Here is a 13874-nt window from a genome sequence, read left to right on the forward strand (position 1 = left end):
ATTGGCCACCCCTTACCCCTCTGTGCCTCTTACCCCTTCCCCTTCCTCTTACCAAGCGCCAGGGTGATGCAGCCACAGAAAGCGTTGGGACTGCAATTTGGGGGGAGCTGGGTTCGAATCTCTACTTGGCCATGAAACTCATGTCTCTCTCTCCCTACCTCGCAGGGTTGTTCTGAGGAGAAGGGATAGGCTGGGCAGAAGAGCCATGGGCAATATAAATATAAATTCTGCCCCAAAACCTATAAACCAGCCCCCCCACTTTGTGCCTCTTAAACCCCCCCCAACAACTATTAAACCTTTCACCCCTTTCCTTCCTTTCTCTCTCACCCTGCCAAGCTACTCCTTTCCCCGCCGGGGCCACGCCCCCGTCGCCTGACGTCACTCACCGGCCAGCTCTCCCTGCGCATGCGCCTTGGCCGCCGCCTCTTCTTTTCTTCTCCTCTCCCTTCCCCCCGCCCGCTCCCTCGCCGGGGGTGTGAGGAGGTGTCGCCGCCGCCTTTCTCTCCTCCCTTTCCCGGCTTCAAAGGCCTCCCACCAGCCGGCGACTCCTCCAGACCGGCAGGCGAAGCCGAGAAGGGCGCCCGGGCCGGCCACACGCCTCCTCCTCCATTTTCTCCGCCTCTGAGGGAAAAGACCGGCTAGGACGGGGGGAGGGGAGAGGGAGGAAAGGATCCCGCGGCTCCTCCTGCGCATGCGCGCCTTACCTCATTGGCTGGCCGCCGGGGAGGAGGAGGAGAGGAGGCAAAAAAAATAAAGTGAGGTGTTTGGAAGAGTCCCCGAAGGCTGAGGCGCGCGCATGCGCAGTTGGGGCGCTTAACTCTGGACTCGGAAGGGGCGAGGAGTTCGTAGAGTTAGACAAGGTTAGACTAGCACATTAAGGGGAGTTTCCGGGCTTTGTATGCCAAGACAACGTGCATGAAGAAAAAAGTAATATATTAGCACTTTAGCTAAAATCGTTTGGCCTTCAGGTGCTACCATATTTTAGGGTTTTTCCCCCCTCTCACCCCCCTTTCGCCAGCAGTAAAGACAGATACACCCTGAGGGTGGGGTGGCGGGAGAGGAAAAAAATAGAAATTCTTGATTTTAGCTGCTCCTTTATTTGTCTATCCTATGAAATTCATTCATTCATTCAGCCTTTCTCCTTAAAACCTGAGCTAGCTTTCCTTAGATGTTTTCAGAATAAATATATACAGTATATAATTGTAAACACTTTTGTTGTTGTTGTGAAACCCATTAGCCCCAGCAACAAAGGGGGGCGCGCGCGATGGTCACTGTTATTGTTCAACGAAATAAATAAAATAATACAGCAACTGAGAAATCCAGGATCTTTCTTTCTCTAGAACGTTACTTTTCTCTTTTTAAAAAAAGTCTAGTTCTTATTTAGCAGCCATATGCCTTTCCAATTGTATAAGCTGGGGGGGAGGGGCAGGAAGGTTTTCCTTGGAATTTATTTACTTAATTATTTATTAGATTTTCATGCCACTCACCTAGCAAACCAGCTACCCAAGGCAGTTTACAACACTATAACTAGATAAATATACAGTATTATAAAATCAACCCATTATAAACAAATGCTGTAAGTACACTGTAACTATAGTAGGACCATGGTATCCGCAGGGGATTGGTTTCAAACAACCACGACCCCACGGATGCAAAAAAACGTGGAAATATCCAACACTATTTTGACCAAACTCCGCGAGGCAGTGGAAGACAGGAGGGCCTGGCGTACTCTGGTCCATGGGGTCACGAAGAGTCGGACATGACTAAATGACTAAACAACAATCCAACACTATATATTGCATGGTCTTTGGCTCCTAATGGGCAGTTTTAGTAAATACGCCTTTTTTATTTAGTATGTTCAGGCAGTGGATAAATGAATCAGCGGATACTGATCCTGCGGATAGGGGGTCCTACTGTCCTATGCAACAGAACAGGCAGCAGTAAATCGACTATAATGCTGCACATTGCATGGTCTCTGGCTCCTTCTAGTGGCCTGGTCTGGTAAATACACCCAGGAAATACATACAAATACTGTATGTTTTTATATTTCTGGGGTGTTTTTTAATTTAGGACTTTTTTATTTAGTAATTCCAAGCAGTAGATAAGTGAATCAATGGATGCCGATCCTGCGGATAGGGCGCCATATGGTACTGCATAGCAGAACAAGCAGCAGTACATTGACAATAAGACATTCTAAATTTTTATTCTTTCTTCAGCCCTCCCCTCTCCCATTAACTGAGGAGGGGCCTCCCCCAACGCTACTCTAAAACGTTCTGATTTACAGGAGCTTCTTCAAGATCAGGCGGGCGTGTGAGAAGACAACGTTGGAAGATGTGTGGATGTTTTTCAAACTCATTTGTTCATTTTATCATCATTGATTTTGTTCATCATTGATTTTGTTCATTTCATTCTGGATGGATCTGATTTTTATTTCCACTTGGAAACAGAAGTGCATCCGGAGGGCGAATCAAGGGAATGCAGGCTTTCTGCTGGACTTGACTGTAGCCGTTTTACGGACGGGTGCGTTTTTCTCCCTAAAAGACCCAGAGGATCCAGCCGAGAGCATTTTATGTCTTAGAAGTCACCCTGTCCTGCTGGCATAATACGCGAGGAAAAAAATGCAGGAGGGATGAGAACAAGAGACATTGTTTTGGTCCCAACCACAGATTAGAAACATTCTTTTGGAAATAGATTAAAGGTTTCCAGGCAAAGCTTAAAACAACACACCACAACTATTTTAAAAACGTTCCCAGTGCAAGAACCGATGCCAGAAGGGCTGCAACATTTACTCTGTGTTGTTATCCATCTATTTATTTATTTTCATTTCCTACACCATTCTTCTATCCAAAGACACAGTGAATGGTCCATATCGCTATAGTATTGCATATAGAACAAATGCAACAATCGAATAACAGAATGCTTAATGTAAATGATCATTTTTCATTATGTGCTGTCATGCTGCTTCCGGCCTTATGGAGATCCCCCAAGTTTTAAGAAAACACGGGGAGGAGAATCTGTTCCCTTTGTCTTTTTCAGGATTCCCAGACGTCCTGTAGAGTCGACGCTCTTTCTGGAATATTGCTTGGATGTTACAACCCAACCCAACCTGAGTCATTTGGGAGAATGATCACAACCTTTGTCTCTCTCTCTCTCTCTCCTACCCGAGGATGGGATCAACGTGGCCACAAAGGAAGAGAGAGTGGGTTCCAGTAGCCAGCTTCTGTCTGCTCTTTATTGATTTTTAAGGCAAGGACATGGTCCTCACTCAGTTTCCAGGAGAACACGTCATTTTGATTGTTTATTACCCGTGTGTGGACCACCATATGTCTTTGAGTTGGAGAAGTCCTTGATTTGACGAACACTTATCCTGATTGAGGGCGATTAGGCGGACAAGCTCAACAAACAGCGATCTCCTATTTTTAGACAGCTCAGGGGGGCTCTGGATTCTTGTCTCAGAGGGAGGAGACGACCTTGGCAATGAACTGCTGGGGGACTCACCTTTTGGGATCAGCCGAGGATCACCCACAACCTGTGGCGGTAATAAATAATACTGATTCAACCTCCCACCGGGTTGCACCCAGAAGCCGCCTTGTAGGGGTGTCGTCAGAAATCTGAGTGGGACCCTCACGCTAGGGGAGCATCTGTGCTCAGGTTCTTCTAAGCGGAATCGAAGGAGGGTTGGTTTCCTCCTTCAGAGATTGTGAAAACATCAGGTGTAGATAGTGGGAATGCTTATCTATTCTCCCTGCAAGGAAGAACAATCAAGGTAAATTATTGTCCTTGTGTTTTCTCGATGAACTTTCCTGGAGGGAAGCATCTTCTTTAAGGAAGTATCAAAAGTGTCCTTCAAAGTCATTAGGTGGGTTTGAGAGAGGAAGGGTGGTATAGTGATTAGTGGCTTGGAAGGTTCTAGTTCAAGTCTTTACTGAGTTATGAAACTCACCGGGTGACTTTGGGCCAGTCATGTTGCAGAGTTTAGAATTTATGGTAAAATTCTCCTTTTCGATACACAGCAGAAATACAGAGATCCACAGAGGAAGACAGCTTCAAGTTCCACAAAGTGTCCATTCCTTTCTCCTTAACTGGCACTTACAGTCTCAGCAACTCACTCTGAGACATTAGTAGTAGAAAGAGTAAAAATGTTTCATTATTTATGTTGCAAACAGATCAACAGCAAACAAATAACAACGGGCTTCAACAGATTAAAGAGAGGGAAAAGGAACACATAGCAAAGAGGTATGTGTGTGGGGTCTCCTTGAATTCAGAGGCTGGAAGGAACGATTGGTTAGTGCAGGATAGATTGACAGTCACCCCAGTCCCTCCCAGCCACACCTTCTACAAGCAGCATGCGAGGTTGTAGAAACTCCAAAAAGCCGCCCTCTCTTCCTTGAGATCTACCTTGCAGGGTTATTATGAGGAGAAAAGGCAAGGACCACGTATACCACCTGAGGCAGGGGGTTAAATGTAATAAAAGAGAAAAAAGGAACAGAAGTACTTCCAAATATTAAGTACGACAGAGAGATTTATAACCCCTTCTTCCTGAGCCAGGAAACAATGAATAATTTCTTCTACACCAAAGATGTTTGATAAGAAAACTGGCAATGAACTTTTCAGCCATGGTAAGTAGGGATTTAATTCTGAAGGGCACCTTCTAAAAAGGCAGTTTAAGCCGAGATTTGGCAGCTGGGCAAAGGTGGTGTAAAGCTGTTACATAGGGTGGGAAGGTGGGTGATGAAAAAGAAAGCTTGGAAGATATTTTCTCTAGGTTGCTCCTCCCTCAGGCTGAATGATGGGCCTGGGAGTCCTTTAAAAAAAAATCCACACCTACCAATTTCCTCGAGCGTGTCGTGTATTTCTGCCAATGACTGGCTCATGCCCCTGAAAGCATCTTCCAGCATGCTGCTAGTCCTCATGAGGTTCTAATTCCTCCTCCAAAAATCCTAGTGATAAGTGTCTCCCCGTTTTGAGGCAGCATCAGCCCAGCGATCTTGACTTTCCAGAAGTTTCTGGGCTTGAGCCCACTTCCCTCGCCCTCAAATCACTCTCAACTAATAGTAGCTTAATGCTGAAATCCTGCTACCCACTTTATGCAAAGAGGTACAAGTCCCATTTTTCAAGTCCTGTTTCACTGGGCTTTACTTCCACTGTTTCACTGTTCCCTGGCTGGACAAGCTCAGCGGGTTGAGGTCTCTGGTTGTGGAGGCAGAGGTTGGGAGTTCGATTCCCCCACTGTGCCTCCAGCGAGTAGGGCCAGCCTGGGTGGCCTTGGGCCAGCTGCACTGTCCCAGGGTGCCCCCTGGAGGAAGGTGATGGGAAAGCCCTTTTTGGTCCAGCTGTAGCTCTGCTACTTTGGGGGACCAGACTGTAGTGATTCTTGATGGATGGAAAAGATACTTGGAAGTATCTTTTCCATCCATCTTTCCCAGAATAATCAAAGATGACCCCTTTTCCACTGCCTAACCACCCCCTCTGGATCCAGCTCCATATTTAAAGACCTTCCCATAACAGAACAAACAAACAAAATCTAGCAATTAACAAGCAAACTGAACTGTAAGATATACTTTATATTACCGTGGCATCCTTATTGTCAAATACGACAAAGTGCTAAGCACCTGTGTGTGTCAGCCCTCAAATCCAGACACCTCTTCACGTCACCTCTCCCGTAACATCAAGTATCTCTCAAGACGAAAAGGGACAATAGGTGCCCATCATCAGTCTCCTCACAAAGCTTTAGAAAACACTCTGGATTGTCCAACGCACCCTTCCAGCAGCGTAAAAATAAAAAAATCCAATCAGCCTGCGGAACCTTCAGCCCCTAGAAATAAGTTTTCAAACACTGAAGTGGATCGGGAACGCTATAAATATTCCTTTGGGAGCTTAGAAATGAGAAACTTAACTTCTGTTTATGCAAAGCAGGGCTATTTTTCATCCCCCAGCTGTCAGAAAACACAGAACCGAGAGTGCGCCAATGGGAACCGGCCTTCATTGTTTCCCCTTCGATCCCCTTTCTCTTTTTCTCATGAATATTCTCTCCTGTTTGCACCTCTCTCTATACTGGTCAGCTTCCGATGGCGGAGAACACAGATGGGTCTGAAGTCCTGCCCCGCTTGACGTCCCCAAACTCAGAGGATCCCCTCTCTCCAGCCCAGAAAAAAAGCACCCCAAAGAATAAAAATGTACATTCAAAGACACTCTGGAAAGTCCTTACCTTTTACTGCCTCCAGGTTTCTAAAACGAGCAAAGCAGCTTGTGTCTGGCGGCTTAAAATCTGCTCCTTATGTAGGACCAACAGCAAAGGATTAGACGGTCCTGCTAAGTCCTGCCGGGGCATTCAAAAGACTCCGGGCGAAATGGTCGGCTGGAGGGACTCATCGTCAACCATCTCGGTGGGAGATCTGCCTGCTTTCTAATAACCACGGGCCATCATATCGATTCTGACTTACGGCAACCCTTTTTTCCCCTACCATCACCCACATTATTTCGAAATCCAAAAGAGGGAATTAAGACCCGTGAGCTTTACAAAAGACCCGACTCCTGATGAAAATGAAAACTAGAACCGATCTACTGGCATAGGTCGTTTCTGGACTCTTTTCTGAGGACCTGTTAAATCGTTTCTAAATTTGCGGATGGTGTCTTTGTTTAAAACAACAATTCCACGCACACGTCATTAACAGCCAGGAAACACTGTGGCTAGATCGTTTGACAAGTTGGATAGTACTAGCCTTGTAGGAGAAAAGCCAGCCTGGGTAGCCTTGGGCAAGCTGCACAGTCCCCCCAAAAAATAAAGGAATAGGACTTGACAGCTGGTAATTAGTGAATTAAAATTAAGCATAGCTGGGAATGCATTGTAAAAAGAATATATTACTGTACTTAAGTAATGTATAAGGAGGGGGAGACACTGGGAGAAAAAATTGCAGGACCAAGCTGTCAATGACAGCCGGGAGCCTGGATAAATCAGAGGAAAAGCGTTCAAGGGTCGCCCCCTAGTGGCTGAAGTTTATCTTAGCCACAGATGTCTTAAGAAAATGTTACCGTCTTCACTACAACTCCCATAATCCCTTCACTAGCAGGCTGGGGGATGCTGGGAACAGTAGTTCTCCCCCCAAATAACTCTTCCAAGAGGTGAGCATGAAGTATCCCTGAGTGACAGCTGCCCACAGATCTTGGGTCCGAATATCTGACCTGCTTCACTATGCCCCGGACTCTCTGCACGTGCTCTCTGTATAGAAGCCCCTTTCTCCTAACCTGCCGATTCTATTTATAAATAAATTGCAAGTTCATTTGATTTGAAACTTGGATGGGACAACGCTGGTCAATGGACATAGTTCCATCTGTTCAGTGCCACGAAGTCACTTCCAACTATTGGAACATTCTAGAAGAGGGAATTAAGACCCGTGAGCTTTCCCAAAAGACCTCCTGATGAAAATAAAAGTTATAATGTTTTATCAACAGCCACCCCTGTTCAGTTCCTGAAAAACCAGGACTGCAGTTGCTTTATTGAGTTGATCCATCTCATTGTTTGGTCTTCCTCTCTTCCTGCTGCTTTAATCTTTTCCTGGCATGACGGTCTTCTCCACGGATGCGCTGAAAGTACGGCATCCCTTCCCAGCCCCAGTCCAAGTCTTCTTCTGATTCCAAAACAGAACCCTTGAAAGGTGTCGAATCTCAGACAAATGAATCCCATTCACTGTGATGGGCCTCCTTTAACAATAATAATTGTGTGCCATCGTGTCAATTTGGCTGCCTTTGAAGACGGTCCGGTGACTGCAACTAGTCCAGAATCGAGCTGCGCGGCTGGTGAGTGGTGGGGCTGCTAGGGGACATATCTGTTTAAATTCTATCGGCTACCTATCGCTGCCCGGGCCCAATTCAAAGTGCTTGTTTTGACTTATACACAGCCCTAAACGGCTTGGGCCCTGGATCCCTGAAGGACCGCCTCCTTCCATAGGAACCTTCCCGGCCGTTAAGATCTAGCCCGGGGGGGGGGGGGCTTTTCAAAGAGCCGTTGATTTAGCCTAGCCGTTATATGATAATAAATAGGCAGGGGTTGGGAATGGGTGGTTTTTTCAAAACAACAGTTCCCACAATCCCCTAGCCTAGTGTGCTCCTTGGCTCCATGGCTGGGCCTTCTGGGAGATGTGGCCCTCTGTCTGTGCCGGAGACGTGCCAAGGTTCGCTGCGGGTTTTGCTCCCACCGAGAGGGGCCGGGTTCATGCCAGCTGCCTCGTTTTGAACCCCCCCCCTTGTCGTGATTCTGCCCCACCGAGTCGCTTCGGATTTACAGCCACCCTAGTAGGGTTGTTCGAGGACGGGTGATGTTCAAGGAGTGTTTTGTGTGTTTTTTTTTTAACCCAGCGGCTGTGTCCAAGTGACTACTGCTGGATGCCATCTGAGCAGCAGGTGGCGGCAGCGGCCGGCCGCTCCGGTTTGATCTCCGCCCCCACAGAGCAGTGCAGCCCGACGTGAACGCCACACCTTCTGCATTTGTAGCTGATGCGAGCAGCCCCCTCCCCGCCACCGCCTAGTTTTCTGTGCTGCTCAAGCAAGATCCTCTGCCGCGTGGATGACCTGAAATCAGGCCACCGACCGGCCGTGGGGTTCCCGACCTCTCTCTTGGCCCACGCAAGGTTTAGAACCACACCGAGACTGTCTCTTAAGGCAGGGATCAAAGCCCTGAAACCCCCCAACAAGAACATCAAGGGATTTATCGGCTGTAACAATGCATGGTAACAATGACACCAGCAACACACACACAAAACCAGGAGGGGAATGCTGTTTGGTCGCAAATCGTATCGAAGAGATCAGATTAAGTTTGCAGGATGGGGCGAAAAAAAAAGTCTATCTGGGGTGGAAGTCACGTACTTTGCCTGGAGCCCTCAAGGCCCTCTCGGAGACTCTCAAACTCTGAAAAAAATGTTTTTGATTTTGAAAAAAAAGAGAACAACTGAATAGCTATTAAAAGTTGCTGTAAATTTCACTCCAGCCACGCAAGGTTTCTGACGCACGGACTTTTCTCTTGTTGCTTTTGACTCCGTAAAACACCTCGATCGTAATTGGTTTCCCCAAAGATAACTTGGAGAAGTTATTTCCAGATACCACCGCGCTCAGAATCCTCTGCGCAATCACAAAGAAAGGCCACTTTTTGTGACCACAACTCCCAGAATCCACCAACCAGCCTGGCCACCAGGAATAGTTCCTTTCAGGGACTTCCAGAGCCCTCTATAGAGCCAGCCAAGGCTCAGGGCCATACAAAAAGGAACAAGGCTCACGGCCTACACAGGAACCTTTCTGAGGTACTGTGTTCGAAACCCGGGTGGGAAAGAGGTGCTAAATCCGCGTCTTATTTTTACAAAAACAACCTCCTCCTTCTTCTCCTGTCTGAGAGTTTGGTGCTGCCTGGCCATTCAAGCACACACACACACACACACACACACACACACACACACACACACACACACACACACACACACACACACACACACACACACACACACACACACACACACACACACACACACACACACACACAGAAAAAGCAACGCTCACCCACCGAGCCACACACACACACACACACACACACACACACACACACAGAAAAAGCAACGCTCACCCACCGAGCCACACACACACACACACACACACACACACACACACACACAGAAAAAGCAACGCTCACCCACCGAGCCACACACACACACACACACACAGTGAAAAAGCAACGCTCACCCACCGAGCCACGGCTGGTTGCTGCTCCCACAAAGCGGAGACTGGTCAGCCCACGGCGCTACCGTTCCCTCTTCTTGGTGTGGCAGGCCGGTGGCTTGTCTTTTTTGTATCCGAGGGCCACCTCCTGACCCTGGTTCGTCTGTTGGCCCATCCGGGGCCGTCTTCCGGACACCACAGAGTTTTGGCGCTTGTCTCTCCTCAACCTGGAGACGACAGGACACGAACCTGGAAACTGAGGCATACAAAACCGGGAGCTCTATCCGCGAGGGACTCGGTAATATTATTACCTTTTCTCAGATATTAGAAGCCTTTCTGGAGGCCTTTCTCTGAAGCCTCCATTGCCACAAGAGGGTTTCAATAATCATCAGAGCAATTCTTACTTAGGGTCACCCTTTTCCCAGGTTTTCTAGGCTAAAAAGACTCACAAGTGCTTTATCCTTCCCTTCTTCTGGGGCCGCCCTGGGATGGTGCAGGTTGCCCAAGGCTACCCAGGCTGGCTGTACTCGCAGGAGGCCCAGTGAGGAATTGAACTCCCCACCAGATACCGAAACCACTAAGTTATCCAGCCTACACCAGTCAACGCTTCATAGTACGTATGGGCCATCAAGCCAGTTCTGAGTGATGGCAAGCCTTCCCAGGGTTTTCCAGGTATAAAGTTGTTTCGAAGTGTCTCCCTCTGGTGGCCCTCTGGGAGCACTGCGTAGGCCACCCAAGGCCACACAAGTGGAAGGGCACCGGAAACCCCCCCCATCTGGTGGATGGACTCGCTCGGGGTGGTCTTGGGTGGCTCCTTTTCTGAGAGGCACCCCAGAGGTTCACCGCCCCAGCCAGGCAATCCAACCCACTGAGCTCCACCAGCCCTAATCCTGCTGTTTCTTTGGGGATTTTTATATGATGATGTTCATCTCCATGTTAAAGGGTGTGGACCCACGACAAAAGGTTATTCTGAGAACCTAAGCTTCGCAGCTCTGCCGTGGTTTGGCAGGTTCGGCAACCAGCTCATCCATCTCTAGAAGAAGGCCTCGGAAGGCCAATCACCTAGACTTGGACTACAACTCCCAGAATGCCATGCTGGCTAGGGGCATTGGGGGAGGAAGAGCGATCCAGACACCTAATATACCCAGAACACCACCTTCCAGTGCCTTCTTGTCAGTCCAATGAAGCTCGGAGCCGATCTGGAGCGTGGAAATGCTGCTTGTTGCACTAGGAATCTCACCGGACTGGGGGATTTTGGGAAGTGTAGTCCAACAAAAGTAACATTTGCAAGCTCTGGGTTTGCCATATTTGCAGAACAAATGCCCCTAACCCCCCCCCACCCGGCCACCTAACCAGCATAGGCGCAATGCTTGCAAAACACACACTGTGATTTAAATAATGCAGCCAAAGCCGCTTTCCATAGGCAAATGGGCAACTCGTTGGCATTCAAATGAAGGATCCTGGACTCCGGATCTCATCATGACCTCAGTGTTGTCTTCTGTTGCTTTTTTTCCAGTTGGCTTATTTTGCTATTCCTTCCCCCCCCCACCCTCCCCACCCCCGTCATAAAGAAATCAATCTTTCTGGAAACCAATTAAGGAACTGCAGTCGAACTCGGAGACAAGTTTGAATAAGAAAAACACATAATTCCATATTAAAGAAGGATGACTCACATCCATTAAAAAACAACACAATACCCGGACAGCCGCCCCTGCTGCTCTCTCTCTCTCTCTCTCAACCCCTCTTCTCTTCTGCTCAACTGTGATGCCTTTTGCCTTTTCCTGCTGGATTTCCCAAGAGGGGCAAACAGATGCCAACATCCAACCCTCAGGCAACCCCCCCCCCTTCAACAGACCCTCAGAACTAGCAAGGTTGCATTAAGCAGATGCCTGTTTACTAATAGCAGATCTGGCGGTAAACAAGCTCCTCAAAGCTTAGGTAAAAGCGGCTTTTACGCTCTTGGATCCGTGCAGAGCATAAGTCAGTGGCAGCTTTTGTACGACCTCAGATAACGGCCAGGATCTAAAATAGTTGTGATTGTTATGTTCTGGGGCGTCTTAAACTCAGCATTGCTTAGATCCCTCCATAATCCAGACCTGCTCTGTGATGTATGACTTTTAATAACAAGAATAACTGATGTGCTGGATAGCTCAGGGGTTTAGGCCTCTGGGTGCGGAACCAGAGGTTGCGAGTTTGATCCCCCACTGGGTCTCCTTGACAGGGGATGGAGTGGATGATCTATAAAGGTCCCTTCCAGCCCTGAGGTTCTAAGACAATTATAGCTTTCTCCTCTCCCAAACCAGAAAATTATAGGCATTAGCTTAACCAGGATGTTAAGCCAGCATTAAACAGTCAGGACGCTAAACCAACTTCAAACCTGGTTTATTTCAAGCCTGTTAATGAAGCATTTCCTAGATGGATGAAACAGCATCCATTCGGAGACCTCAACCAAAGGCTGCCACTGGCCCACTGAAGCTACTCATCAGGCCTCAGGTGATCACACCTGCTCCAGAATATGGTCTTCAAGAATTTCTGTGATAATGATTTCAGCTAAATTAAGAACAATCCAAATCAAGTTTAAAGATGGCATACTCTGTGAAAGGAGAGCAGGGGATAGCCTAGAAATTGCCCACAACTAACTTAGCAACATCAGGCGGTCATGTGGGTTTGCTTGGTTGCAGTCTTTCCAACTCAGATGAGCTGTTTATTTGCTATTTAAATTGTGTAATTTCAGTGTATAGAAATAGATTTGCATTATGTTTGCATCTGCCATGCCCCCCTTTTTTTAAAAAAGAGATGCATTTCCTCATTTTTTTTTTCAACCAAGCCTTAAACGGTCCTCAGAAGACCAACGCGGTAGTCCTAGCTAGAGTAGACCCATTCAATCAAGGATGAGTCAATAAGTTTTGGAAACCCCAGTGTTTTTAGTGGAGCGACTCTGCTTGCAAACCATCAACAGGAAATCATTTATGCACACGCCACCGGCCAGTGATTCCCTCCACCCTTGAGCAGGTTGTGGGGAAAGGGGAAATGGCTGGAAGAGGTTCTGCACCATATGGATCTCCAAAGGTTCGGGTCATGACAGAATCCATCCCCATTGTCGGTGAAGGCCAGCATCAGCTAGAGCAGTGGTCCCCAACCTTGGGCCTCCAGATGTTCTTGGACTACATCTCCCAGAAGCCTTCGCCACCACCTCTGCTGGCCAGGATTTCTGGGAGTTGAAGTCCAAGAACATCTGGAGGTCCAAGGTTGGGGACCGCTGAGCTAGAGAACCTAGGGTCGAGAACCACACTGCTCTAGAACAGTGCTTCCCAATCATGGGTCCCCAGATGTTCTTGGTAACTAGAACTTCCAGAAATCCTGGTCAGCACAGCTCAAGGTGAAGGTTTCTGGGAGTTTTAGCCCAAGCACCTCTGGGGACCTAAGACACTTCTCTAGATGTCCATTCATGACAAGCCTTGGCCCCATTTCTTTAAATAAAGTCTATAACCTTTGGATTCAACCCTCCACTTTGGCAGCGGTTGTCCAGTTTTCAAGGTGGAACAGGGAGGCATCACCTACCTGTCGTTGTGGCTCTTCAGATATTCCTCCGACCTTCTAAATGGAAATGCCAGAGGCTCAATGGAGCACCTTCCTCGGGAAACTCAGCCACTGACCTACAGCCATCACCATATGGAACCAGGAGGAGCAATCTAATACTAGGCCAGTGGTTCCCTCCCTTCAACCCCAGATGTTCTTGGACTGCAACTCCCAGACATCCTGGCCAGCACCACTCATGGCGAAGTTGTAGTCCAAGAATATCTTGGGAACCATTGCACTGGGTCAAACTATTTACCCACCCAGTCTAGGTTCTGTGTGGCAGAGACAACAGTTCCCAAAATTCCTGGGGGAAGATGATGTCAATTGTCATCCAATAGTGATTTTTTTCCCCAAAGACTGCTCACTCAAATGGGTGCTGGCTTCCTACAGCTGGGAAAAGTATCCCCCACCACTCATTCACTATAGACAGGTGTGTGCATCTTGAGTTTTCTGCTATGCTGTATTCATATGACCTATTTGCTTTTATTATATTCTGTAACTGTATTGTTGGCCTGTGGCTAGTCACCCAGACGGGTGTAAAAACCCTGTTGTATGTTTACAGATGGACATACGCAAGGTTTTAACGTGAATAG

General features: G+C 47.8%; 1 protein-coding gene across 5 annotated transcripts in view; it reads right to left on the bottom strand.

Moving 5' to 3' along the window:
• Positions 1-723, bottom strand: part of NADK (NAD kinase) — a 44099-nt gene extending 43376 nt beyond the window's left edge. For 2 of the 5 annotated variants that reach the window (XM_072977627.2, XM_072977625.2), the window contains exon 1: positions 387-657. The gene's annotated coding sequence lies outside the window, so the exon portion shown is untranslated. Of the gene's footprint in view, positions 1-52; positions 272-327; positions 659-704 lie in introns of those variants that run through there. The other 3 variants (XM_078379430.1, XM_072977626.2, XM_072977628.2) reach the window with 3 other exon arrangements.
• Between the last annotated feature and the right edge of the window lie 13151 nt (positions 724-13874).

The sequence above is a fragment of the Pogona vitticeps genome, chromosome 7, assembly GCF_051106095.1.
Source record: "Pogona vitticeps strain Pit_001003342236 chromosome 7, PviZW2.1, whole genome shotgun sequence".
Classification (NCBI taxonomy): Eukaryota; Metazoa; Chordata; class Lepidosauria; order Squamata; family Agamidae; genus Pogona; species Pogona vitticeps.